The 25,566-nt window shown below is 52.5% G+C and overlaps 1 protein-coding gene across 4 annotated transcripts in view; it reads right to left on the bottom strand.

Annotated features, from left to right (window-relative positions):
* The window catches only part of SLC2A9 (solute carrier family 2 member 9), a 254,275-nt gene that overhangs the window by 91,230 nt on the left and 137,479 nt on the right, over positions 1-25,566 (bottom strand). The window lies entirely within an intron of this gene.

The following is a 25,566-nucleotide window of genomic DNA, read 5'->3' on the forward strand; positions in this document are numbered from 1 at the left end:
GGGGCATGCACCTGGAGAGGCGCCCAGCCCCGGAAAGTGCTCACTGGGTGTCCTATGGCAGTTGGGGGGGGGGGGGTGCCTGTTGGGGTGGGGCCCATGGACTTCCTCCCTAAAGGTCAGTCCGGCCTCTCGGCAATTCCTTCCCGGGTCGCGTCTGTCCGGGCGCACCAGAACAGAGGACAGGACCATCCTGGCATCTAATTCTGCCTGAGTGGTCACGGCTGCCCGGAGCTCGACAGGTACGGATCCTGAGGTCGTCTTCCCTGTCCGGTGGGGAAGGGTGTGGGTGCTGGGTCAGGGAGGAGTCTGGCAGAGCAGGGTGCTGGCTCACATGCCACATGTTAGCTGTACTGTGTGGACGACACGGGCCATGACCTCCACTGGACAGGCCTGGGAGCCTGCTCCCGGCCGGAGCCCGGATGGCCTCGGGGATTTGGAATTGGGCTGGTGCGCCGACCGGGGAAATGGGTGATGAGCGGGACACGGTGCGGTCCAGCTTCTTTCATTCACGATCACCGAGGGCCGAGCCCCAACGTTCTGCCCGCCCAGCTTCACACGGGCAACGCGAAACAAAGACGGGAAGAAGAGCAGGTGTTCTCGACGGGTGTGACTCGCATCCCTCAAGTCTCCAGATCAGGGAGGTGGTGTCTGAGGTTGTGCCCGCGCCTGGCCAGCTCAGAGAAAGAGCTGGAAGCTGACTGCAGCCCCAGTCAGGCCCTCCAGTACCCGCCCCCCCGTCCCCCACCCCCCCCCCCCAGAGAAAAAATGGGAAGAGGTGTGCGGCAGAGAGGAAAGGCGGAGGTGGGCGGGGAGCACAGACTGAACTGGGTTCCGTCCAGCCTCTGCTGCCCCTAGCCTGGCACCTGGGCCCGCCTCCCACACCTCTGTTTCCTCGGGATCTGGGGGGTCAGAGCGAGTGCCTGACCCTGCACTGTGCCTGCCATAGCACGAGCGTCGTTTGCCGGCCCCTGTGACCAGCTGTGTCATGATGTCATGGGGTGGTTAAGGGCCCCCACTCTGCGGCCACACTGCCGGGGGCTCAAATCCTCACTTCTCCCCTTGTCACCTCATCTGAGGCCAGGTGAGTTACTTCCTGTTTCTGTGCCTCAGTTTCATCATCTGTAAAATGGACACGGTTGCGGCGAGGCTGTCTGCGGGATGAAACGTCAGCACACGCCAAGTCCTCAGAAGTGCCACTGCTGCTCCCAGTGGGCCGGGAGCACCAGGGGTCTGTTAACTATCCCAGGAGGCACCTGCCACACCCCCACTTTATTCTCCTTTTCTTCCTTTCTAGCCTGACGGGGTTCTACTGGGTGTTGAACGGTGTCCCCATAAACATACGTTGAAGCCCTAACCTGGTAATGATGAACGTGACCTTATCTGGAAACAGGGTCTTTGCCGATGTGATCAGTATTTCAGTTAAGATGAGGTCGCCCTGGAGTAGGGTGGGCCCTCGATAAGAAGGAGAGAAGAGACACAGAGACGGACACGCGGGGAAGACAGCCACGTGAGGACGGAGGCAGGGCCTGGACAGAGGCAGCCACAGCCACAGGGTGCCAAGGCCGGCAGGCAAACACTGGAAGCTGGGAAAGCAAGCAGGTCTTGAGGACAGGTTGACTTTGGACTTCTGGTTTCTAGAACTGGAGGGAACACCTGTTGTTTGAAGTCCCCAGTTTGTGGCGCTGTGTTACGGTCGCCACTGCCCCCGATCGACCCTGCTAGCGTTTATCACCTGCTAGAGTGAAGCACGCGGCAGCCTGGAGACGTCCCTCTTGTGGCCCCGAGGGGCCCTGTGACAAGGCAGGCACAGGGGCTGCAGGTGGAGTGGGGGGCCACGACCCTCTGCAGCCGTGTGCCTGGCACAGTGCATACCCCCTCTTCTGAGAGGAGCACACCTCAGGGCTTCTGAAACTGGGGGGTTTCACTGAAACATTAGTTTTCAGCAGCATCTGGGATTGAAGTTTGAGTTCAATACCAACAGCAGTAGGATCCAAGCGGGGAACGTAGCAGAAGACTAGGGAAGTCCTGTTTGTACTGTCGCAGCACTGCATTAGGGACTGATCCCGGAGCCTTCCCAGGGACCACATAAGGGTGGTGGGGGCTCCACCACGAGGGGGAGCCGGCAGGGTGCCCCTCACCTCTGCTTCCAGCACAGAGTGATACATTTCCGCCTACTTGTCCAATGCACGGGTCAGAGGACCTGGGAACGGTACTGTCTGGTTTTAACTGAGTTAACCCTGATAAACGTACAGGCGGCTTATACAGGATCCTCCAAAGAAGGCCCGGATTAGGGTAAAACGGAGGTGCGTGCGCAAAGACAGGAGCTCAGCAGCCACCCCTGTCCCAGGTGTGAGCCCGTTGTCAGCCTCAGGACCTTGTGACAGTGGCTGTCTAGCCGAGGTTCCACCTACTAAGACATGAGTCACCGACCTCTTCAAGGTAAAGGTGACATTCTAAGGAGAGCGAGAAAGTAGCAGCTTTTCAAAGGAGGTCGCCCTGTGGAAAAGGTGCCATCACTGTGCTGCTTGGGACCCCAAGGGATGCACACGTGTTGCCGGTTCAAACTCCCAAACAAACCCTCTGCAAACTGCTGTAAAAAGTGTTTCTGTTTTGAAATATTCCAAATGAAGGGGCACCTGGGTGGCTCAGTCAGTTGAGCGTCCGACTTCGGCTCAGGTCATGATTTCACGGTCCATGAGTTCGAGTCCCGCGTCAGGCTGTGTGCTGACAGCTCGGAGCCCGGAGCCTGCTTCAGATTCTGTGTCCCCCTCTCTCTCTGCCCCTAACCCACTCACATTCTGTCTCTGTCTCTCTCAAAAATAAATACACGTTGAAATATTCCAAATGAAGAGTTTCAGTGGCTGAATTATGGTTGTTAAAATATAAAAAGGCAACCCTGTCTCATGGTTTTGCAGAAACAACTGAGTGCCTCTGGAAGGCGGGAATCTCTCCGCTGCAGGTGCCCCTTCCCAGACGCTTCATTCCTAGCAGACGGGACTGCAAGACAATTCCAATTTCCAAATGCGTTAGGTTCAGCCAGCCTTGCTGCCGTCTTTCATTTGGATCCACATTGTTTTCTGAGCTCTTTCTGAGGTCTCATCACCATGAAGTCCAATGTTGCAGCAATCCTGACTAACCCTTGCTGAGGGTCACTCTGGGCCAGCCACCGTTCCACAAGCTTCATGGGCCTTTTCTTATTTAACTTTCATATAACTGTCCCCTGAAAGAGACACCGCAGGGTCCCTACTCTGCAGGTGAGGAGAGAGATGCAACTTGCCGGTGGTCAGCACTAGGGTCCCTGAGAGCAGAGCCTGAGACAAGGATTGGGTGTAAGACGGTGATACACGTGGTGGTTGCAGAAAGCAGGTGTGAGGGGGTGGGGGGAGTGAAGTGGGAAAGGGGGAGCCACCCAAGGTGAGTCATCGAGGAGGCCACCATGAACGACGGGGTCCGTTGTGCTGGACTTCTGAGTAGAGCACGGAACGTTGTTCTCTCCGAACTGTCCCACGGGTGAGGCTGGGCATTCGTCTGCCCACTCCTGCCTCCAGGGGGCATTAACTCGCACGCGTGCGCATTATACTGTGGAGGGGCCGAGCTGGGTCCAGGCCATCTGAGCGTGCAGTCAGACACCTGCTGTGCTGGAGGTGCAGAGAGCTCAGCCTGCGTCTGCGCTCACACGGGGCTGCCCCACAGCTGGGCTGAAATCAGAGTGGGGAGAAGGATGGTGCAATGGGGCCACCAGAGGAAGCCACTAGTGTCACCACTGGTGAATGGGGCAGCTGGGAGTAGAGCTCAACCAGGGGCTCCGAAGCCCTGCTCTGGATGCTCGGTTATGCTCCCTGGGAACTTAGAACGAGACCTTTCAGACCTCTGAAACAAAGTCCTCCCACCCTCTCCTCCCCTCTCCTTCTCTTCGCTCCTTTCCTCTCTTCCTTCCTTCCTCCCTCCCCTCACTCCCGACCTTTCTTCCTAGGTCTCATTCTATATCCAGAATTCCTGATGAGCCTAGAAGCATCCTCTGGCTTCCTCTCACCCATCCGTTGGCCCATCACCAGAGTGAGCAAATGCCTATGTTGTAAATCAGCACCAATTTCATTATACTTGGGAATCACAGAGAGGACTGGTTTGAAACTAACTCTTGCAGTCTTTCTTTACCCAGAGCCCCCTCCTTCCAATCTCTAGGGGAAGGCCTGGAATCTGCCCATGGAGCTGGGACTCCAGTCACAAAGGGGCAGAAACCATGCAGTGAGGGGACAAAGCACACGTACTTGTCCTGAGGCTGGCAAATGGCTGTCATGGCCGCTCCTGTCATCACTGTGGTCCTACCAGATTAAGGCAGGTGCTTATGCTGGTGGTGTAAGGCTTATGACACTTCATGCCAGAGGCTGGGACTTATTCAAGGCCTGGCATACAGCAGGTGCTCAAACCAGGTTGGATGAATGTGACTGGTCCCTCCTCATTTGCTCAGTGTGGAGAAGGGGATCCTCTGGGAGGAGAAGCCTGGATGTGGATAGTGTTGGACTCCTTGGCCCTGAGGTCAGAACAAGGACCAATGGCAGCAGCCGTGCTGTGTCAGGTGTCAGCTCACCACAAGGAAGAATGTCTGACTGATGTGGCCAAGGGCAGATTGGGCGGTTCACAAGCAGTGAGCCCCCCATCCCTGGAGGTGTGCAAGGAGAGGCGTGATGACCACCTGTCAGAGATGTTGTGGGAGGGATCCCGGCATTGCACAGGAAGAAGGACGAGGTCTCCCAAGCAAGTGGAGAACCCGAGAAGGGTGCAGGTCCCATGGAAGACTGGGGAGAATGAAGCCATGGCATCTTGGGAGCGGGGAGCGGATGCGTCAGAAACTTCTAGTTTTAACTAGCTGTCCTTGCAGAGAGGGGAAATGACCTTGGAAACTCACAGTCAGTGAGCCCATTTCAAAAAGACATTTGCTTATGGAAAATAACCCTCCCGGAGGGGTCTGTTCCCTTGAATCTCCAAGTCACTTAAATAGTTCATCTGATCTACTTGGGTCATCTGATCTGCTCAGGCTTCCATCCTCGCCCTTGCGCTTGAAAGTAAAGGCTTCCCAAAGCTCACACCTCATTCGTATTTCTGGTCATGTTCTGATCACTAATTCCAAAGAACTTGAAAAAGGAATGAGAGTTTGCATTTCCCAACTGGAGAGAAAACCCTCTGGGTGGCATGGTCAATTTCTAGGCTGGGAGAGGGAGCCATTATGTAATCAGATTTTGTACCAGTTACAGACTCATCTTCACTCAAGGGGGGCATCAAGAGACCAAGCAGGGGAAAGGAGGCTGACATTGTGCATCCACAACGTGCCAGACATTGGACTAGGTGTCTTACAGGCCTCAGCAAGATAACCTAGCGTTCCCTTCTCTGAGCCTCAGAGGAATTAGGAAATGATCCCAGGTAGAAAGTGAAGGAGGCAGTGTTCCAACCCAATCTTTCTTTGCACGCACCTCAGAGAATGATGAAAAGAAACCACGGAGCTGAGAAGCTAAAAGAACCAAATTCAGTTCATTTCAATTAACCTGCAGCTTTTCAGAGCTTGCTACATGCCAGGGGATGCAAACGTTTCCTGTGTTGAGCAAAGATTCTGCCCAGAAGGAGTTCTCCAGTGGGAGACAGAACACAGCTCACTCAACTCCAGGTGGATGGTGCTGGATGCGGGGCCTGCAGGAGCCACACAAACCCCTGCGAGGTCAGTGTGCTTGCTGCCTTTTAACAGGTGGGGAAACTGAGGCTCAGAGGGGTGAGTGATGTGCCCAAGTCACGCAGCCGAGCTGCCATCTCCAGTCTCGTGGTGCTTCGTGCCCGAGGGGCTGACGCAAGCATGACTCAGGGGCTGATTCAGAGAGCGGATCTCCTATCACACATCCCTTGCCCGAGAGGGTAGTTGTGCCATTGGGCAAATGCAAGGTCCTCTTTCCCAAGAGCGCTCTGTAGATGTCTGCTGGAATTCTGCCTTTGCGATGATTGCTTTCGCATGTAATAAAGTTAGCGTTTGCATTCGTATTGTCAGGAGTGACCTCCATAGCTGTGCCTTATGGTTTTTTTTTCCATTAGTGAATGAATAATTTATCATTGCAAAGTTAAAAAGACTCTTCTACTGTGGTAAGGTCACTGGACAGGAGGTCTGGCACTGAACACATTTTAAGTGCACAACACGGTATTGCTGAGGACAGGCACCATGCTACACAGCAGATCTCTTGAACCTACTCATCTTGCATAAACTTTACACCCACTGATGGCAGCTCCCCATTTCCCCCTCCCTCCCAGCCCCTGGCAACCACTATTCCGCTGTTGGGATCCATGAATTGACTATTTCAGAGTTAATTGAGGTCTGACGGCACTTCTCCTTCTCTGACTGGCTTATTTCAGGCAGCGTGAGGTCTTCCAGATTCATCCATATTGTGACACGTTGCAGGATTTCCTTCTTTTTTAAAGCCGAATGATATTCCATTGTGTGTGTATAACACATCTTCTTCAACCATACATCTATCAATGGACATTTAGGTGATTTCTACATCTTGGTTACTGTGAATAGTAAATTCTTAAATCCTGCAATGAACATTTAAGAGTGCTGATATCTCTGTGAGATCCTGATTTCAATGCTTTGGGATAAATGTCCAGACATGGGACTGCTGGGTCACATGTGATTTCCGTTTCTCATTTCTAGAGAACCACCATACTGTTTTCCAGAGTGGCTGCACCATTTTGGATCCCCACCAACAGTGTGCAAGGGTTCCAATTTCTCCACATCCTCGCCAACACTTGCCTTCGCATTTCTGATAATAGCCATCCTGTCAGTGTGAAGTGATATCTCACTGTGGTTTTGATTTGCATTTCCCTGATGATTAGTGATGCTGAATTTTTTTCCATGTACCCATTGGTAAAGTGTATGTCTTCTTTGGAGAAATATCTATCCAAGTTCTTTGCCCAGTTTTAAATAAGGTTATTAGATATTTGGCTATTGAATTGCAGAAGTTCCTTATATTTTTTGGATATTAATCCCTTATTAGATATATGTTTTGCTACTATTTTCTACCATCCCGTAGGTTACCTTTGCCCCTGTTGATTACTTCCTTTGCTGCGAAGATGCATCGTAATCTGACACAGTTCTCCTATCCCTTTTTGCTGTCTCTGCTTTCATCACATCCAAGAAATCACTGCCAAAACCAATATTCTGAAGCTTTCTCCCTGTTTTCTTCTAGCAGTTTTATGGTTTCAGGACTTACATTTAAGTCTACAATTTATTTTGAGTTGGTTTTAGTGTATGGTGTCAGCCAAGGGTCCAACTTCATTCTTTTGCATAGAGATGACCAGTTTTCCAGTTATCTAGCACCCAGAAGACACTACAGTCCACAGCCAACATCATGTTCAATGGTGGGAGACTGAAAGCCTTTTCTCTAAGGTCAGGAAGAAGGCAAGGATAGCCACTCTCATCACTTCTATTCAGAAATCCTAGCCAGAGCGACTAGGTGAGAAAAAGAAAGAAAAGGCATCCAAATTAGAAAGGAAGAAATAAAATTATCCTTGCTTGCAGACTACATGACTGTATAAAGACTTCACCAAAAAATCTGCTAGAACTAAACAAATGGATTCAGTCAAGTTGTAGGACACAAAAGCAACAGGCAAAAATCAGTTGCATTTCTACACACTAACAAAAAATTACCCAAAGAGGAAATTCAAAAAATCATCTCCTTTACAATTGCATCAAAAAGAAGAAAATACTTAGGAATAAGGTTGACTAAGGAGGAGAAACACTTATACGCTGAAAATTATAAAACACTGATGAAAAAAAATTAAAGGAGACACAAAGAAATGGAAAGACATCCTATGTTCATGGATTGGAAGATTTAATATTGTTAAAATGACCATATTACCTACAGATTCAATGCCATCCTATTAAAATCTCAATGGCATATTTTGCAGAAATAGAAAAATTAATAAACCACCGGAGACCAGGAATGGCCAAAACAACCCTGAGAAAGAAGAACAAAGCAGGATGCATCATGCTTCCTGATCTCAACATACACTGCAAAGCTACAGTACGTCCAACAGTATGATAGGGGCATAAAAAAGACAGACACATAGACCAGTGGAACAGAAGACAGAGACCAGAAACAAGCCCGCGGCGGTACAGCCGACTGATCTTCAACAAGCTGTGGTCCTCAAATGGGCAAAATGGCAAGGTGGTCCAGGGTTCACGCTGGGGTGAGAGAGAGCTGGGGCACAACAGATGTCCCCCCACATGACTTGGGGAGTCACTTGGCAGCTAAAACCTCAGTTGTCTTCTGCAATGAATTAGAGTGAACAGCGCCAACACCAACAAGACTAGCCAACGTTCCTAGAAGGCTACTCTGTTTCAGAGGGTACTCGTGAGAATCAATCGACCGACATGTGTCTGTTAGGCGATAAGCCAGGGATTATCCTTGATGGACAACAGCTGTTAGTAGCAGATTTCCCAGGTAGAAACAGTGGAAGTATTCATTAAAAATAAGAACAAAAACAAAAACGAGCCAACGGCAACAACAAAAACAGGCATCCTCCCTGGTCAGTGTTTTCCCTAAGAAGCCGTATGTATTCATGGGTTTTTGATCAACTCTCCACCATGTGGGTGGATTCCTGCCCTGTCCCTTCACCCCCCTATGTCAACTCATCCTTCCACCCCAGCACAACTGCCACCTTTTTCCAGGAAGCTGTCCTGGTGTCCCCCCACCAGCCCCATGGAGCTCTGTGCCCTTTCCTTCGTAGCTCCTGACACGGGGCCATCTCACACTCGTTGCGACGTGACCCTGGTTCCCGTCTGACCCCCTCGCTGACTGCTTGCTTCAGGACTCGGGGGCCCTGTCTGGTTTGGCTCCATACTCTATCCCCCGGGGTTTAGCACTGTGCCTGGCACACAACCAAAACTCCATAAATACGTGCGCACGGAATGAACAGTGACTCCAGGAGATGACCCACAACTCAGACTCCTTTACGATGGCCTCTCCCGAGCTGCACTTCAGGCTCATGCTTTCAGCTCCTGCTGAGGGTCCACACGAGGAAAATCAGAGAAATGTTAACTAACTAGAATGTAAATAAAAAATTGAAACTAAAAGAGAAAAGAAAAATCGTTGAAAAGTATTTTTTGCAACTGCTTTGACTTTAGTTTAAGACTCGATTACATGTCCCAAGACTCCCTCTGGAGGGTCCCTTGTAATAAGCGGTTTTCAGAGTCGTGTGTAACTCAACTCTCTCTCTCCTGAGGAACTGATATGCTTGTCATAAAGAAAGAATCTGTGGAGAAACCGGTTCCTTTCTTGCCCTGGCTTCCAGGACGCTCAGAGACTAACGACAGGATGCTTCCCATGACAGAGTCAATTTCCAGGCACTGTTCTAAGCCCTTCATGTGGACCAAATCACTTAAGAATTCAAAACAATCCAATAAGACTAGTGCCTCAGACAGGGGAACCAAATGAAAGGCTGCACAGAGCTAGAGAACAGCGATGCAGGGCTGTGAGCCCGATCCACCTGGCTCAGAAAAGCTGAGCTCCTAACCTGCACCGTGTGCCACCACCTGGTATATCTGATGAATCTGGCAGGGGCTCTTCCTTCTCCTTCCAGGGCCCTGAGGTCAATCTATAACACACACGCTCACCACCCACCCCCCACACACACACACACACTGCCTATGTGCTTTGCCAGCTGTCTCAGCTTTCCCTTGATTTCTGTAAGGCAGAAGATGAAGTCACTAATACTTAATGAAAAAGAGAAAACAAGAGGCCTGGAAGGTGTGGCCTGGCGGGGTGGACCTTCGCCCTCCAGTATCTCCATCCCTATGAAAAGGACCCTGCGGCCAGACTCCCTCTCAGCTTTGCGGTGCTCTCCCACATGCCAGAGAGAAGGATTATAAAAGTTACTGCCACTCTTCCTCCAACAAACCACGGACACGGGAGCGGAAGGCTGATGGCAGGGGCTGGGTGCAGACAACCACGGTTGACCGGCCCGTTAGACCCCAACGGGGCCACCATCAAATGTGTGACAGCATCATGAAGCTGATAGGGTTTGGGTGGGCTGGTCCTCCCCCAAACTTGGCCCAAAGCTCCCCTCCTGGTCCTTTGGGGGACAGGAGGGGGCGATGACAAGCACGGTGGATCACGGGCAGGAGAAAGGGCTCTGTCCCAGCCCAAGCCCTGACTTGCCCGGTGGCTTCAGACGAGACTCACCGATCCGGTCTCAGTTCCACCTCAGCACAAGGAAGGCACTGCACTGGCATGACCTCATTTCTAATTTCTGAAGGCTACAGGAGGCCTCCTTGTCTAAGCTGAGCTCAGCTACTCCCCTCCAGTCACATTCCACTGGAGCCAAACATCCTCATGCTTTTGGGTCACATCACGTGTTTCCCAGATTCTGTGGTTTTATAGACAAACATCCAGACTTTGGTCTCAGACAAGCTTGAGTTCAAGAACTGGCCCCACCACTTACCAACTGAGTGGCTTCTGGCAGGTCATCCCAACCTTCCCAGCCTCTATTTTCTCAACTGGAATGTGGGGGTAAGAACATAATCTCTCAGAGTTGGAGAACGCTGTGAGAGGTAGGCCACTGGCACATGCCCGCGTGCCCCAGGCCCTTAGCACGTGACAAGTCCATTTGTCCTCCCTTCTCTCACAACACTGCATAGATTTAGGATGCCTTCTGCCTGTGTCTATAAAAAAGAAGTTTATTTACTTTTGAGAGACAGAGAGTGCAAGCAGGGAGGGATGGGAGGGAGGACAGAGGACCCAAAGCAAGCTCTATGCTGACAGTAGCAAGCCTGATGTGGGACCTGAACTCACAAACTGAGCCACGAGATCATGACCTGAGCCAAAGTCAGATGCTCAACCGACTGAGCCACCCAGGCACCCAGTCCTCTGCCTGTGTCTTAAGTTGGCATCATTTATTTATGTAGCCAACACACATTTATTGAGCCCCTACTGTATTCCAAAAGATAGGTCGCCACGCCCTAATGTCATTACTAGTGCTTGAGATTTGATTTTAGAGAAAGGGCAGCCTTCAGATAGTTTGTTGTTAGACATTGTTCAGACGGTCTCCGCATCTGACTAGACCCGCTGTGAACTGGAGCCTTCAAAGCATGAAGAGCCTATGCCTTTACTGAGCACTTTGTAGAAACGCCTTCTCCGGTTCCTTCCGTCTGAGGACACATCCAAACATCCCCGCCTGCATGCCTTCCGCCACCTGGGGAGGGGCTGCAAGGAAGACATGGAATGGGGCTTTAATTTTGTTTTTATTTATTTATTTTGAGAGACAGCACGCATGCAGGAGGGGCAGAGAGAGGGAGAAGCTGAGAGTCCCAAGCAGCATCTGCACTGTCCGCACAGAGCCCAGCTTGGGGGTCGGACCCACGAACTGTGAGATCACAACCTGAGCCCAATTCAAGAGTCAGACGCTTAACCGACAGAGCCACCCAGGCGCTGGGACTTTATATCTATGCTTTGCGTGGACTTCAAAGTCCTTGCCCCCAGGAAGACCTCTCAGGTGCAGAGGTAGAAACTTCCCAGGCATAAGCATCAGAAGGTCCAGAGTAATGATCTGACACATCTCCCCGGTAGAACCACCGGCCTGTGGAATAAGGCTGCCTCGCTCTGGTCTCTCCCTCTTAGCCTTGTCCTCGGGTCGAATCCGCTCCGTGTTTCTGGGGCCAGTGAGCCTCTGACTGCCGCGGAGCACAGGGCTGGAAGGAGCGGCGTGCTGCAGAGACCGGAGCACACCCTTTGGTGCTAGGGGCACTCTGGCTGAACAACTGCTCAGGGGGCACCTACTGCGTGCCAGGCCCTGCTCTCCACGCTGGGTGGGGCTTCAGCCCGGAGCTAACAGGAAAAGTCTCCGCCCTCAGGGAGCTCCCGGAGGAAACCTACCAAACAAATTAGCATATGAACGTACAATGTCCGGTACTCAGTACTAAGAAGAAAATCAACCGGGGTGAGTGACAGTGAAGCGGAGAGAACGCCGACTGAGTTACCGTAAGTGGGGAAGCTGTTCTGGGGGAGACGCCCCTTCAGCAGAGACCCACACGGGGTGTTGGGGGGGACCGGTGTGCAGACGTCTGGGGAAGGGGCCTTCTGGCGGAAGGAGCCCGCGCCAAGGGCTGAGGGGAGCTCTGCCTGGGGCATCCCACCATTTCCTAGCTGCGTCAGAGTCTGCCCCCTGTGTGGCCTGCAGATCACACTCCCTGGGCTCCCACGGAGCTGATTCCCGGTGCGCCCACCCGTGAGCGGCGCTGACGTGGGTCCTAAGGGAGGAGGAAGAAAGAGTCTCTCCCGCCCCTGGTCCAGCCCCCAGCACCATGACTTCTGGTGGCTCCTGCCTCGGAGACTGAGGCCCCCACGTCCTCTGTGGCCACGACACCGGCCACACTCGCACCGGCAGCTCCAGCATCCTCTTGGCAGCCACGACGTGCTGGCTACAGTGTCGGTGAGGTGAGGCGGGGGGACCCTGCCTGACTCCTCCTGCTCCCCCTGCCCCACACCCCCCTGCATTCAGTACTTCTCTGAAGGGCTCTTCCTGACTTCCCCAGTGGAACACCGACCAGGGCGTTAGCTCTGTGACCTCGACATCCCTCTGCATCTTTGTGTCCTCATCTGTGAAAAAGGAGCAGGAACACCGCAGGCGGTTTTTGATGAGGGTTAAAGCAGTGCGTGCAGCATACTTAACCTCCGTTAGCTTCCTGGCGCTACTGTAACAAATCACCACAAACGTGGTGACTTCGGACAACGTGGAGGTATCCTCTCGCGGTTCTGGAAGTCAGAATCTGCAGTGGGTCTCAGTGCGCTAAAATCAAGGTGTTGCGAGGGCTGTTCCTTCTGGAGGCTCTAGGGGAGGGTGTATACCCTTGCCTTTTCCAGATTCCATCGTCGGCTGGCATTCCTTGGCTTGTGGCCCCTTCCTTCATCTGCAAAGCCAGCAACCTCGGGCCAAACCCTTCTCGTGCTGCTGCCCTGTCTGGCTCTCTCTCTCTCTCTCTGGCTCTCTCTCTCTCTCTCTCTCTCTCTCGCCTGCCTTCCTCTTCCAGGACAAGAATCCTGGTGTTTACGCGGGCCCGCTTGGATAATCCAGGCTAATCGCCCCATCTCAAAAGTCAGCTGGTTAGCAACCTTAATTCCATCTGTGATCTCAATTCCTTTGTCCCGTAACCTATGACATCCACAGGTTCTGGGAACTAGGATGAGGACATCCTTCAGAGGGGATATTGTTCTGCCTCCCACACTAGCACATGCTAGGAACTCAAATGGTAGAGACAATTTTGAACCCAGTTCGTATTCATCGTTCTGTGTCATCTTACTATCCCTCAGATGGAAGGCAGCCACTCCAGCAAGGACCCTTGTGACCACCCTGTTGTGTGTGCCTGTGGGTAGCAGACCCTGGCACTTGCTTTCAGGAGCCCTGGGACCGAAACTACTTCTGTCCCAACATGCCACGTTCTGACCTCAGAAGCCGGTGCTGGACTAGCCTGAACAAAGCATCTCACCCGGTTCTGATTACATGGGCGGAGAAGCCACAGAGAGGTGGTGTGACAGGACCAGGGCTCCTGACCCTGGCCAGTGTGGAACAGTGGATTCTGTGGTCTCTCTCAGTATCTGCCATCTGAAAGGGCTCGCCAAGACGGATGCCTGGGAAAGAACTGGCAGGAACACTCCGGTGGTGCACATGTTGTTCCGGACGTGTGCTGTTGAGCATTTTCTGCCAGCGGGATCTCCCCTGCAGACAATCCAGTCAAAGCTGATGAGTCTCGGGGCCCCGAGTTTGGGGCTCAAGAGTCTCCCTTCCACTCTCCCCTGTAGGGAGCTCCTCAGCTCATAAAACATTAAATGGGCATCCCTGTCATTTCATTAAATGCCCATTCTGTGAAGAATGAGTTACGGGATATTTGGGGAGCTGTTCTGGGATGTGTTCCACTCCCCAGATACACCCATGGATCCCCCTCTACTCATTAGAGCGGCAGGATCTCAATCAGTGAGTCCTGAGAGGGGGCAAATATTTCATGCTGCCTTCTCCTAGGAGGTGGGGCTGTTCTTCCAGAACCTCATCTCCATCCTTCTCATACAGGACCTTGTGAGAGGCCAGATGGGAGGGAACTCTTCTGGGAGTCAGGGGCCTGGTTTTTGAGTTCCAGCTCCATAAATGGTCAGGCTAGGCTGTCAAGTGAGTTAGTTCCCAAACCTCTCTGGGTTGAGTTGCTCATCTGTGGAAAAAGGACAGGCCCAGCTGTCTTCACCCTGCCCAGGAATTCTGGGAAATTCAGTACTGTTAATGACCTTTCACAGGTGAATGGTCTTCAACAGATCAGAGCACACTTTCGAGGCCTTGATTTCTTTTCTTGTCTATTCAATCCATAGCCAACAACAGTCTGTTCTGGATGCAGGGGACATGGCACTTAAGGAGACACAGTCCCTGCCCTGGAGAGGCTCACTGTATGGGAAGGGAGAGCGGCAGAAAGAGGCAGTGATGCCACAGTGTGGCCAGTACTGGGGGAGATGACTAGGCTAGTAAGGGATGGTGTGGGACCGTGATGGCTAAGGTTATGTGCCAGCACGTCTGGGCCACAGCACCCAGACACAGCTGATCCTTGAACTGCATGGGTCCACTTATACGTGCATTTTTAAATAAATACAGTACACATTTGCATTTTCTCATCCTTACAATTTTCTTTTCTCTAGCTTACTTCCTGGTAAAAATACAACATATAATATATATATAACATCCCAAATATGTGTCAATTAACTATTCCTGTTATCGGCAAGGCTTCTGGTCAACAGTTGGTTATTAGTAGTTAAGTTTTTGAGGAATCGAAAGTCATACATGGCTTTTCAACCATGCAGGGGGTCAGCAGCCCAGCCCCCACATTTTTTTACAGTCAACTATATTTGGTCAAACACCACACATGGTGTTTGTGGTCTAGACGTTGTGGTGAAGATAGTTTTTAGATGAGAGTAACATTTACATCAGTAGACTCTGAGCAAAGCAGATTATTCCCCATAATGTGAGTGGGCCTCATCCAATCAGTCGAAGGCCTGAAGAGAAAAGACCTAGCTCCACGGAGGAAGAGGGAGCTCTGCCACCAGATGGCCTCAGACCCACTCTTCCCTGGGGCTCCAGCCTGCCAGGCCGCCCTGCAGATTTGGACTTGCTGATGGCCACAATCATATGAGCCAATTCCGTGAAATAAGTCTCTCTCTCTGTATGTGTATGTGTACATATATTTTATGTTTACACAGACATACACTCTGCCGGTTCTGTCTCTCTGCAGAACCCTGACTAACACAGGGCCATCCCGACCCTGCTGGGGACCTCACGGAAGGTGTCCCTCCACCTCACTCCTTAGTTGAGTGCACTGTTCTAGTGGCCTCTAGGAGGGCGGTGGCCAGGAGAACGTGCCCACAGACCCCCGACCGCAGGCGGCGAACACACAGGGGCCACAGCGCTTCGCTCTGCAAACCGTCGCACGGAACGGCCTGCGTGTCCAGGCCATACCGTTCCGGGACTGCTCCCAGACGATGGCAGAGCACAGCAGGGAAACTAAGGCACCCTTGCTCTAGGGACCCAGGGCTCCTCTGGGGCTGACGCTGCCGGCCCCGTCCCTCCCTTCCCCACTGGGGGTCCGACGAGCATCAGCTCCCTCCACGCTCCTTACACAGGCATGAACTCCAATAAAAGCCCCACCGCTTAGTCCACTCGGTATCTGCTCCTCGGAGAACCCGGAGAGACACGGTCAGAGACTCGGATGGCGCCGCCCGAGCCCCGTGGGGAAGCAGTGAGCCTCCTGCAGGCGTAAGCTGCACGAAAGGAGAGATGAGCATTTCCCATGAGCAGCATCCCCGGCCTCCGAGGCAGGCCCAGTGTCACAAATAGCCGGAGGACCTTGGTGACGCCCAGTGGCTCTGTGGGACCCTGAGGCCTTGGCGGGATCCAGGGTGCTCGTGGCCCCTACGGGAGGTTGTTTCCTTCACCCTCTCCACCAGGACCTACTTGATACACCATGAATGTTTGTCAACTGGCCAATTTCAGCCACGTGATTACAACCACTGCACCCGATGCGGCTGCACGTTTTTGCACGTCACAAAGCACTGTCACGCCAGTGATCTCATCTGAGCGTCCTTCTGGGCCCTGGAGATGGGCACCGTGTTCCTCCCATTTCACAGAGGGGAGAGCCGAGTCTGTGTCCGAGACGATGGACAGCTCACCTGGGCTCGCGGCTACCGAGCGGGGAAGCAGAGGCAGCGCCCAGCCCAGCAGACTCTCCATCCACCCTGGGCCCACAGCGTGGCACCGTGGCCCCCGGGGCCCCCCAGACAGCCAGGGCGCGTCAGAACAGCAGCGGCGAGATTGCCAGGTACGCGGAGGAAGGAAAGCGCGTTAATGGCTGACACCAAAGTGTCTCTGAGGGCAAGAAGTGACTTGGCTGAGAAAAGTTATCTTGACAAACCTCTTAAGTGGAAGGTGTCTGTCTGCTGAATGTGCGTGCGGTTTAATTCCAGCTTTGGAAGGGAAGGGACGCTAGTGGGAGAGGAATAGGAGTCCCAGGTCCACCTGGGAGGCAGAGGGGACAGTGGGTAGCGGTGAGAGGGGAAGCGGAGGGTGCTGAGTGGTAGAGCCTCGTTCCTGGGGCCCTTTCCGAAACCTTCGATACAGCCCTGAAATGCTCCAGTGACGCAGGGTGTGTGCCTGCTGTTATGGTGTTTGAGGAAAGCAAAGTAGGGGCCAAAGTTCAAGTTGGGGTTTTTACGACGCGAGCCAGAGCAGCATGCAAGGAGGCTGGTGCCCACGACAGTTCAGAGCCCAGAAATGCTCAGGATTTCCAAGATACCTTCAAGAGGTGGACCTTCCCTGTGCCGGAACCTTCCCTGTGCTGGAAAACTGGGGCCGCAGGCAATTCCTCCGGCTCTCGGGGCACGGAGCCCCCCAGCAGACTCAGGGCTGCCCAGATCAGCACCAACCACAGACACGATACGGAAAGCATCCCCCGCTTGGCCGGAACCCTCGGCAATTCTCTGAATTTAAAGGGCTCAGTCACACTCTGGAAGGAAGCGTGTGGGCAACTTCCGGATGGGCCTGTGTGCTCTGGGAGCTCCGGTGGTGGTTTCTGAGCTGTGGTTTCCTGCTCCTTTTGGCCCTTGGGCATTTTGTAGGAAGGCGCCTGGTCCTTTGCCGGACCGCCCAGCCCACGAGCAGGCTCTCCGGCCAGGGAAAAGGGAGCCCCGAGAGACTGTTAGTCCAGGGGCAATGGGGGGAGGCGCTCAGAGGTGGCTCATCCCGTCTCACACTATAACCATGAAAACAGCACCAATGGAGGAGGGCCCGATCCTCCAACAGCAGGTGACCGTGCTGCCAGGGGCGGGGATGAGACCTCAGAGGGACCGTGTTTCCTCCCCCTCCTGCCAAGTCCCTCTACCAAGTTCGAGAGGTGGCGCCATCTTGCCAGCTGGCAAGTGTGGGCACAGGGCACTCCAGCTGCCCCGCCCCCCTCTCCAGTCATCTCCGGGGGACCCGGCGTGTCAGGAGTCCCCCGGTAAGAGCAGGGCCAGGGCTCCCTTCCCAGGCACGTGGCTTCGTTTCCGGCAGATGCATCTGGTGGGCAGGAGGCCGCAGGGACACAGACCGTCCTCCCTCACCAAGAGCCCAGCCAGCACAAGGCACAGCTGTCACAGATCAGTGATCTCACTGCCTGCCTTCCTCCCGTGCTGTCCTGCTCGTTTCTGTTATTTCCACACTTTCATGGTCACATGGATGTTTTGTATGCTCTATTTCGCCCCACTGAGCACTAGGTCCTAAGGGTGACTTCATAATGCTATAATCGTTTTATAATTGCTAAAACAAGGGAATCAAGTTGGGAGATAGAATTTTTAGGTTTCGAATGCAGATACACAATTACTTAACCCTTCTGTGATGTAATAGATGCAAATGTGGAGTTGAACCCTGGCTCAGATATAGGAAATCACTGTACTACGGAAGAAATTTTCTGGGCCGTAAGTACAGAAACCAAGGGGTCAACTATGTTTTGCTGATATACTTGTGTGTATGCAAATGCCACGTGTCACAATTACAAACACACACACACACACACAAGGCAGCACACAGCACTTTAACGACCCTGGGTTCGGAGTGAGGCAAACTGGGTTTGAACCCCATTTCTGTCTCTAGCCATCGGGCCGCAGGCCAAGCCCTCAGCCTCTGAATGTGTCCCTCCTGGAGGCCTCTGGCGTCTGAAAGACTCGCAGTGGCCAAGGAGGGCAGGTCGGAGGCACTTGACAGTTTACATCAACAGAATGGTGTGGGAAAGAAAAACCCTTGAAAGCTTCATGCACAAAGACCTTTTGCACAACCACTAATTGTAAAGAAAAAGAGAAACAATCAGAATGCCCAGCCATTTAGAGAGTTCAAGTAAAAACAAATGTTTAACTATCTTTAAAATTGAGATAAAGTAGTGTTTCAGTCTTAACTGATTTTCCTCACTTAACCTGATGTATGAGTTTGCTTTGCTCCCGTAATAAATCACCACAAACTAGGGGTTTGCGACAGCACAAAGTTTTTATGTGACAGTTTTGGAGGCCAGAAGTCCAGAATGGGTCCCGTGGGGCTAACACCAAGGTGTCACAGCGCTGTGACCCTTCTGGAGGCTCCAGGGGAGAAACCGGCCTGCTGGCCATTTCCAGCCCCAAGAGGTGCACCTGCAGGACGCCCTCGGTCTCCCTCTACCTCTGACCCCTGCTTCCACGGCCACGTCTCCTTCTCCGACCCCGTCCTTCCTCCCCTTTCACTTATATGGAGCCTTGTGACGCTCCTGGGTTCGTCCAGACAACCCGGGAAAACCGGCCCCACCTCAAGATCCTTATGTTAATCACATCAGCACGGTCCCCGGTGCCGTGTGCACTGCCACTCACAGGGTCTGAGGACCAGGATGTGGTCCCACGTGGGGGCCGTTATTCTGCCAACCACACGTGACAACACAAAAACGGTCATGAGGAGACATGCTCAGGACATAAGAGGGGCGGTGTGCATAAAAGCAGCCTAGTATATGAATCCCCATGATGGTCCCCATGTAAACAAGACAGAAATGTCACGAATGACAGACAAAGCTCTGGTATAAATGACAGTTGATTTGTAAGAGGGATGGAGATGGGAGTGATTTTCCTCCCGCAACGTTAAACAAATTCTTTTATTCCCAGAGCAAAAAATTTCACTCGCTTTAGCCACAGAATCCCTTTCTTTGAAGGCAAGGTGACGCAGAAGGGCAGAAGCATACGATCCCCTTTTATGGGCACAACACTTTACAGTTGACAAAGCCCTCCTCCCACACACGCCATTCTTCTTTCTTTAACATGTACTTATTTATTTTGAGAGACAGCGTGGGTGCATGTGCGTGCACACTCACGTGAACAGGGGAGGGGAGAGGAGAGAGGGAGAGAGAGAGAGAATCCCAAGCAGGCTCCTCCCTGTCAACACAGAGCCCAAAGTGGGGCTCGATCCCATGAACTGTGATATCATGACCTTGGTTGCTTAACCAACTGAGCTAACCAGGCACCCACCCCCCCCATACCCCATCCTACTTGAACTTGTCGACCTCGCCCTAAAACAGGACCCGGACTAGGAAACCAAGGCTGGTTGGAGAAGGTTGGTGGGCGGGGCGCTGGGACCTGACGGAGCCTGTCCTTCTGGCAGTTTCCATTGGCTCTTCCCAGTCCCGCCCAGCGCTCAACACATCTAGAAATGAGAACCCCCCACTTCTGTAAGTAGTGTGTTCTATTCTTACATCTCCTTGCTGTGGCTTCTCCCCTCGGTTCTGAATCTTTTACCCCAAATAAGGCTGCTTTTTCTTCCCCTCAAGAGCCTCTCAGTGTCATCTCTTCTTTACATGGACCTGGACAGGCTGGTGGCAGAGAGGATGGCCGCCATCCTGGGCCATGAGTCGGGAGGGGTCTGGGGAGGGCGCTAGAACCTCAGGAGGAACAGGGGATTCTCACATCATGGTGAGTCCTTTAGGGCAGAGCCCGAGACCTGCAGGCTGTGGCTGCTCTGGGCTTTCAGCTAGCTCTGCCTCCGTGCAGAGGGTCCGTGCAGACCCCATAGCCTGGACCTCAGACCTGGCCACACAGGAAATCCGTGCTCCTCTGGAAGGCAGTTGTCGCAATGGTTTGGGGAAATTTTGTGTTTTCCACTCACCTCTGACATGAATTCATTTAGATATACTTTCTTCTTGCCTTAATAAAAACTAGACCCCTTGTAACCAAGGTAGGGTACTTCACCCCTAGCACAGAAGAGTGAAATCAGCAGTCTTCGACAAAGGCCACCATGGGGCCTCACATCCATTCTCTGGGCATGTGACCTTGCCTCCTGCATGTTTCTGGCCATCTCTGGACTGTGGACCAGCCCCTCAGTCCAGCTCAGGTCACTGAGACATACTATAGATAAGGGGCACTGTGACATTCCCGAAGCACTAGGCATCATTAGAAACGTAACGGGAGGCAGCTGATTGCACCAGAAGGTGGTAGACGGTCCTCACAGGGCTGCCATGGAGGTTTCAGGAATGATAAATGAAGGTGGTTCCCATTAATTTCGGGGCTTTGGCTTAACAGAGTGGGTTCCGGTAGCTTATTTCCACAGCTCACTCGGCCTCACCTTTAAGCATCATACAGCTGTTGCAACGGTGCCATCGTGAAGGAGCCACCAGCCTTCAGAGCGCCCAAAGTGCCTTGGCTCAGCTAGTCCCAGCCAACAAGACTTCAGGAGCTCCCGTTCCACACTGGGGCAGAGCCCGCCAGGGGCCAGATTCTCTCAGTCCTTCTCTCCTTCCTTAGGAGCAGCCCTGACTCTTTGTGGCCAGGGCACATTAATTAATTAATTACACTTCCCAGGCTCCCTGGCAGTTAGAAGAGGACAGACAATCACATTCTGACCAAACAGACACAGAGTATGTGAGACTCCAAGGAGAATTCTTAACTATACAGGCAAGTGATAATCCCTCCCTCTCACCCTCCTTCCCCTGGCCAGAATGCAGGTGTGAGAGCAGCCACTTTGGACCATGAGGCAACCTTCTGAGGATGGCAGATGGAGACAATGAAAGGAATGAGGTTCCTGATACCATGGAGAATCATAACAGCTGTAGACCGCCTACCTTCAACACTTTCTGATGTGAGAGAGAAATAAACTTCCAATTTGTCTAAGACGCTGTCATCTGGGGTTTCTATCATAAGGTGGTGGACCTGAGTCCTGACACACACACACCTTTCTCTCCGAAAAGAGCAAAAGAAACAAACTTCCCTTGATCATGATGCCAACCAAAATTACAATGGCAGGCGACAATGGACAGTCTTCCTTTTCTGTTAAGGCCAGGGTCCTAGCCCAGAACTGGCTGCTAAATGCCATGGAAACACACTCCATCCCACCCACAAAATAACAACAACAACGCGAATTGCTTTCTCCTTATCTGAGCTCTCTGCCGAGTCTATATGCCTGACTGGGCTTCTGGCAGCAAAGGCCAATATGGACCACAGGGGAGGGGTGATGGAGCACGGCCAGGAAGGGAGCTTCCAGAAGTATCACTCCTTCTGGTGATGGGCATCTGCTACCTTTCCTCTCTTGCCTGTATCCTTTTCCTGAAGCTCTCCTCCCGTGGTCCCTGTAATTCTAGTAGAGATGTCAGCCAAACCTCATGGCCCTCCATCCCCAATCACCAGACTAGATAGTAACCTGGACTGGCCAATCAAGGAATTCTAATGCCCAGGGGAGCAATCAGTACAAGGATGGCCATGGGACCTAAGAAGGGCCAATTAGAGTTCTTTCGTTTAGCGGTTGAGATGTGTGCTATGTGAAAAGGAATCTCTCTCCTTAGTGTCATAAAGCCGGAGCCACTCAGGACTGTCTTGATGCCAGGTGGAGAAAGCTCGTCTAAGAAGGAAGCCAATGAATCCTGAGAATGTCTAGGATTTGTTGAGTGAGAGAGAGATGGTACCTTCACGGCTTGGTCTCAGCTCCTGGATCCCACCATGCCTGAAGGAAACCCAGTCCCTCACCCCCTATCACGAGGAAGAACCCTTATTGTTCACTCCTGATACTACTGTCCTCCTAAAAGGGCATTTCATCACTGTGTCCTTCACTCTGTCTCTGCCCACCCCTCGCTCACTCTTCCCCAGGAGATGGGAACGCAGTGGGCTAACTGGTAAGTTGGGGAGAGAGATGGTCTGCATGGCTTAGCTCCTCTCTTTCATTTGAGGATCTGCCTGGCTGGAGGAACACACACTCTCTCTTCTGTGTTCTCGGTTTTTCAGGGCACGCCTGCCCGGGAGCCCATGAGTGAGTACTTAGCTCAGTTCATGAGTACTGCCTTATGAGGCTCTCCTGGCCCTCAGACCTAATGCCAATTGACCGAGGAGTCTTTATCCACATGGAAGGCGGCATTTTTATCCACTCCTCTATCCATCTTTCGTCTGCTGTCAAACTTGGGCCGGAAAGAGGGGTGTTAATTTGGGGGGACCTCAAATACCACTCATACAGCCAGGACTTCAAAGGTTCCTTTTTGCTCAGGCTGCATTGTCTAGCTCTTACAACCCAAGGGGTCCTGATCAATGCAACTTTCCTGACCCCAGTGACTGAAGCATTGCCCTATCACATTGCCTGTGCTAACATTTCATTTCTATCAGTTAAATATCCCCCCTTTCTCACAGTGCAAGTTTGGGCTGTCTCCCCTACTTTTAGGTTCTGGGGGCTTCTCCTCAACTGACAAGAGGGGCGTCAATAAATGAGACCCAGCTGGAGCTAGGGATGGGGGCGGGGTGGGGTAGGAAAGCCTGGAAGGGGGCTGCTGTGGTGTGGATGGGTTGCGTCGATGGCCCCGGTTCATGACCTCCCGACGTGTGTGTCCTTGCTCTGTAACTGCTACCCCCTCCCGCTCCGACTGTGGGTTTGACCACGGGAGTTACGGTGGCCAGAAGGATTTTAGCTGATTTGAAGCTCGAGAAGCCGCTCGTGTTTTCCACCTCCTCTCTGGGCTCTGTGCTCTCGGTGAGAATGCGCCCGGGGCCCGGTCTGCTGGAGGATGAGCACGCGGCCCAGAGGTGAGACCGGCCTGGATCCGCCAGCTGACCACCAGCCACGCTGGACAACTTCTGCTAAGGCAAGAGGAACCGCAAGGTCAGGCCCTGTCGGGATGGACAGAACTTCACAGCCCGCTGCAGACCTGGGACGATAAATGCCATTGTCTTAAGCCGGCGAGCTTCAAGGCGGTTTGCTCTGTGGTGTTGTCTCAGTAGCTGACCGCTGCGGGACCCCTTCCCCCCAAATTACCAACAGACCAGACAAGGCGCATCTCCCATCGAGCCAGGCAACACAACGGAGTGTGCTTTACTTGCGCTCAGGGCTTCCAGAGCCAGACTATCAGTGCCACCATGTGCAAGCTCCGTGTCCTTTGTCAACTTATCCCGTCTTCGGTTTTTGGTTTGTTTGTTTTGTTTTAAAACGAGAGTAATAATGTGATCTGCTTTCCACGGTTGGGAGGTTTTAAGGGTCTAATACATGCGAAGTGCTCAGGATGATAACAGTTCTCAATACAGATGAGCTACCAATGGGGACGTCCATCTCTCTTACCCTTCCCCTCGCCTCCTGGGGGGCTGGGATGCCGTCTTGGGTCCCCCGCTCTCCCCATCACCTGGCAGAGTGCCAGCACAAATACCTGTTGTTTGCTGAGTGTCTGGAGTGAAACCCGACTTTTATTGGCACAGATGCGAATTTCAAAATTCTCTTTCAACCTAGGCCAGTGTCTCTGTTCTTTGTATAAAGCACACATGTAATATTTATCATTTTTCTTAATAACTAGACTTCTCCCTCCTTCCCTCCCTCCCTCCTGTGCTGGGAAGCAAACCTTTTAAGCCGTCTTCACTGTCTGCACATACACTCACTGCCCATTCCAAACGTACGTAATTGATGCATTTCCTGCGGGTTCTTGCCGACGAGGCCAGGAGGGATGGGACTGGAGGAATCGTCACCTTCCACCGACCCCCAGCCTGGCTGCTTTTGGCACTAGGATCCCCCGGCTCTTTCTCAGCCACATTAGTGTCGCTCCAGAGCCTTCCCCATCTGACAATCAGCCGCCTCCTCTGCAGCCTGACTTCTGGATGGCTGGTCTCCCCACAGGCCCCATGGGAAGTCCCCTGGAACACGACCCCCTGATGCCCCTCTGAGCGTGAGTGGGGTGGGAGGTAAAGTCTCCTCTGGTTCCAGTCCTTTTCCTGATGCTCACGGCTGTAGGATGGGGAGGGCCAGGGGCCCCTGACGGGGGACAGGCCTCAAGTTCCACCCCCACCGTATGCACGGAACCGTGAGATCATGACCTGAACCAAAACCAGGAGTCAGACGCTTAACCGACTAAACCACCCATGTGCTCCCTCCCCCGCCCCCAATCATATTTTTAAAGGCCTCTAGAAACCAAAAACCAAGAACCACAGCCTTGGGCAGATCACCTCAGCCCTGTAAGCCTCGGTTCCTTTGCCTAAACAGTGAAAGTAATGATAATATTTCCTGATGTCATGTTTTTACAGGAATGCTGTAAATGAGAAAATGGATCCCAGCCACAAACTGCTAGGCAAGTGGAGGCAACTGTTAATATCTTGTTTGTTAATTCAGAAAATACTGAGGCTGTGTGGATTTAAAAAGGGTTGCACAGGGGCGCCTGGGTGGCGTAGTCGGTTAAGCGTCCGACTTCAGCCAGGTCACGATCTCGCGGTCCGTGAGTTCGAGCCCCGCGTCGGGCTCTGGGCTGATGGCTCGGAGCCTGGAGCCTGTTTCGGATTCTGTGTCTCCCTCTCTCTCTGCCCCTCCCCCGTTCATGCTCTGTCTCTCTCTGTCCAAAAATAAATAAAAAACGTTGAAAAAAAAATTAAAAAAAAAATAAAAAAATAAAAAAATAAAAAGGGTTGCACAAATTGTATTAAGTAAAGGCTACGTAATTCTCAATTTTTTTCTTGGACGTGGACACTAGTGCAATTTAGATCAGAGGACAGGGTACGGATAAGGAAAGGGACCGAGTTCTCAGAATGACAGCAAATGCTCCTGCAAACCTTATATATATCATGTAATTTCATCACCCTTATGACAAGCCCAGAGGGAGGTTCCTATCGTTTCCTTCCACAGATGAAGGTTAGAAGACCAGGTCAGGCGGCAGAGCTGGGGACGGGAGGGCAGCCCTGGTGCACCCAGCCCCTCCTGCTTAACGGGGGTGCCGTCAGTGTCTCCTTTTACAAGAAGACGGGGGTGTTCATTCTACGTCGTCTGTGTCTGGGCAAAATGGTTTTGCCTTTCCGGGGCACTGTGGGAACGCCTCTGATTCTGAATGCTTTGCATCTGACCCGGCACCTCACCGTTCAGGAGCTTTAAGGACAGCGAACTAAGACCAGTCCCAAGCCCCATCGTGGATGTCCTGTTTCTCTCCTGTAGAGTGAGCACGCTCTGTCTCCCTCGCAGGCTGCTGGCACCCAGCCCCGTGCTGGCGGGACACGGGTGCTCCTTCTGCACTTGTGTATTTCCTTT

This window comes from Panthera onca, chromosome B1, assembly GCF_046562875.1.
Source record: "Panthera onca isolate mPanOnc1 chromosome B1, mPanOnc1 haplotype 2, whole genome shotgun sequence".
In the NCBI taxonomy this organism is placed as follows: domain Eukaryota; kingdom Metazoa; phylum Chordata; class Mammalia; order Carnivora; family Felidae; genus Panthera; species Panthera onca.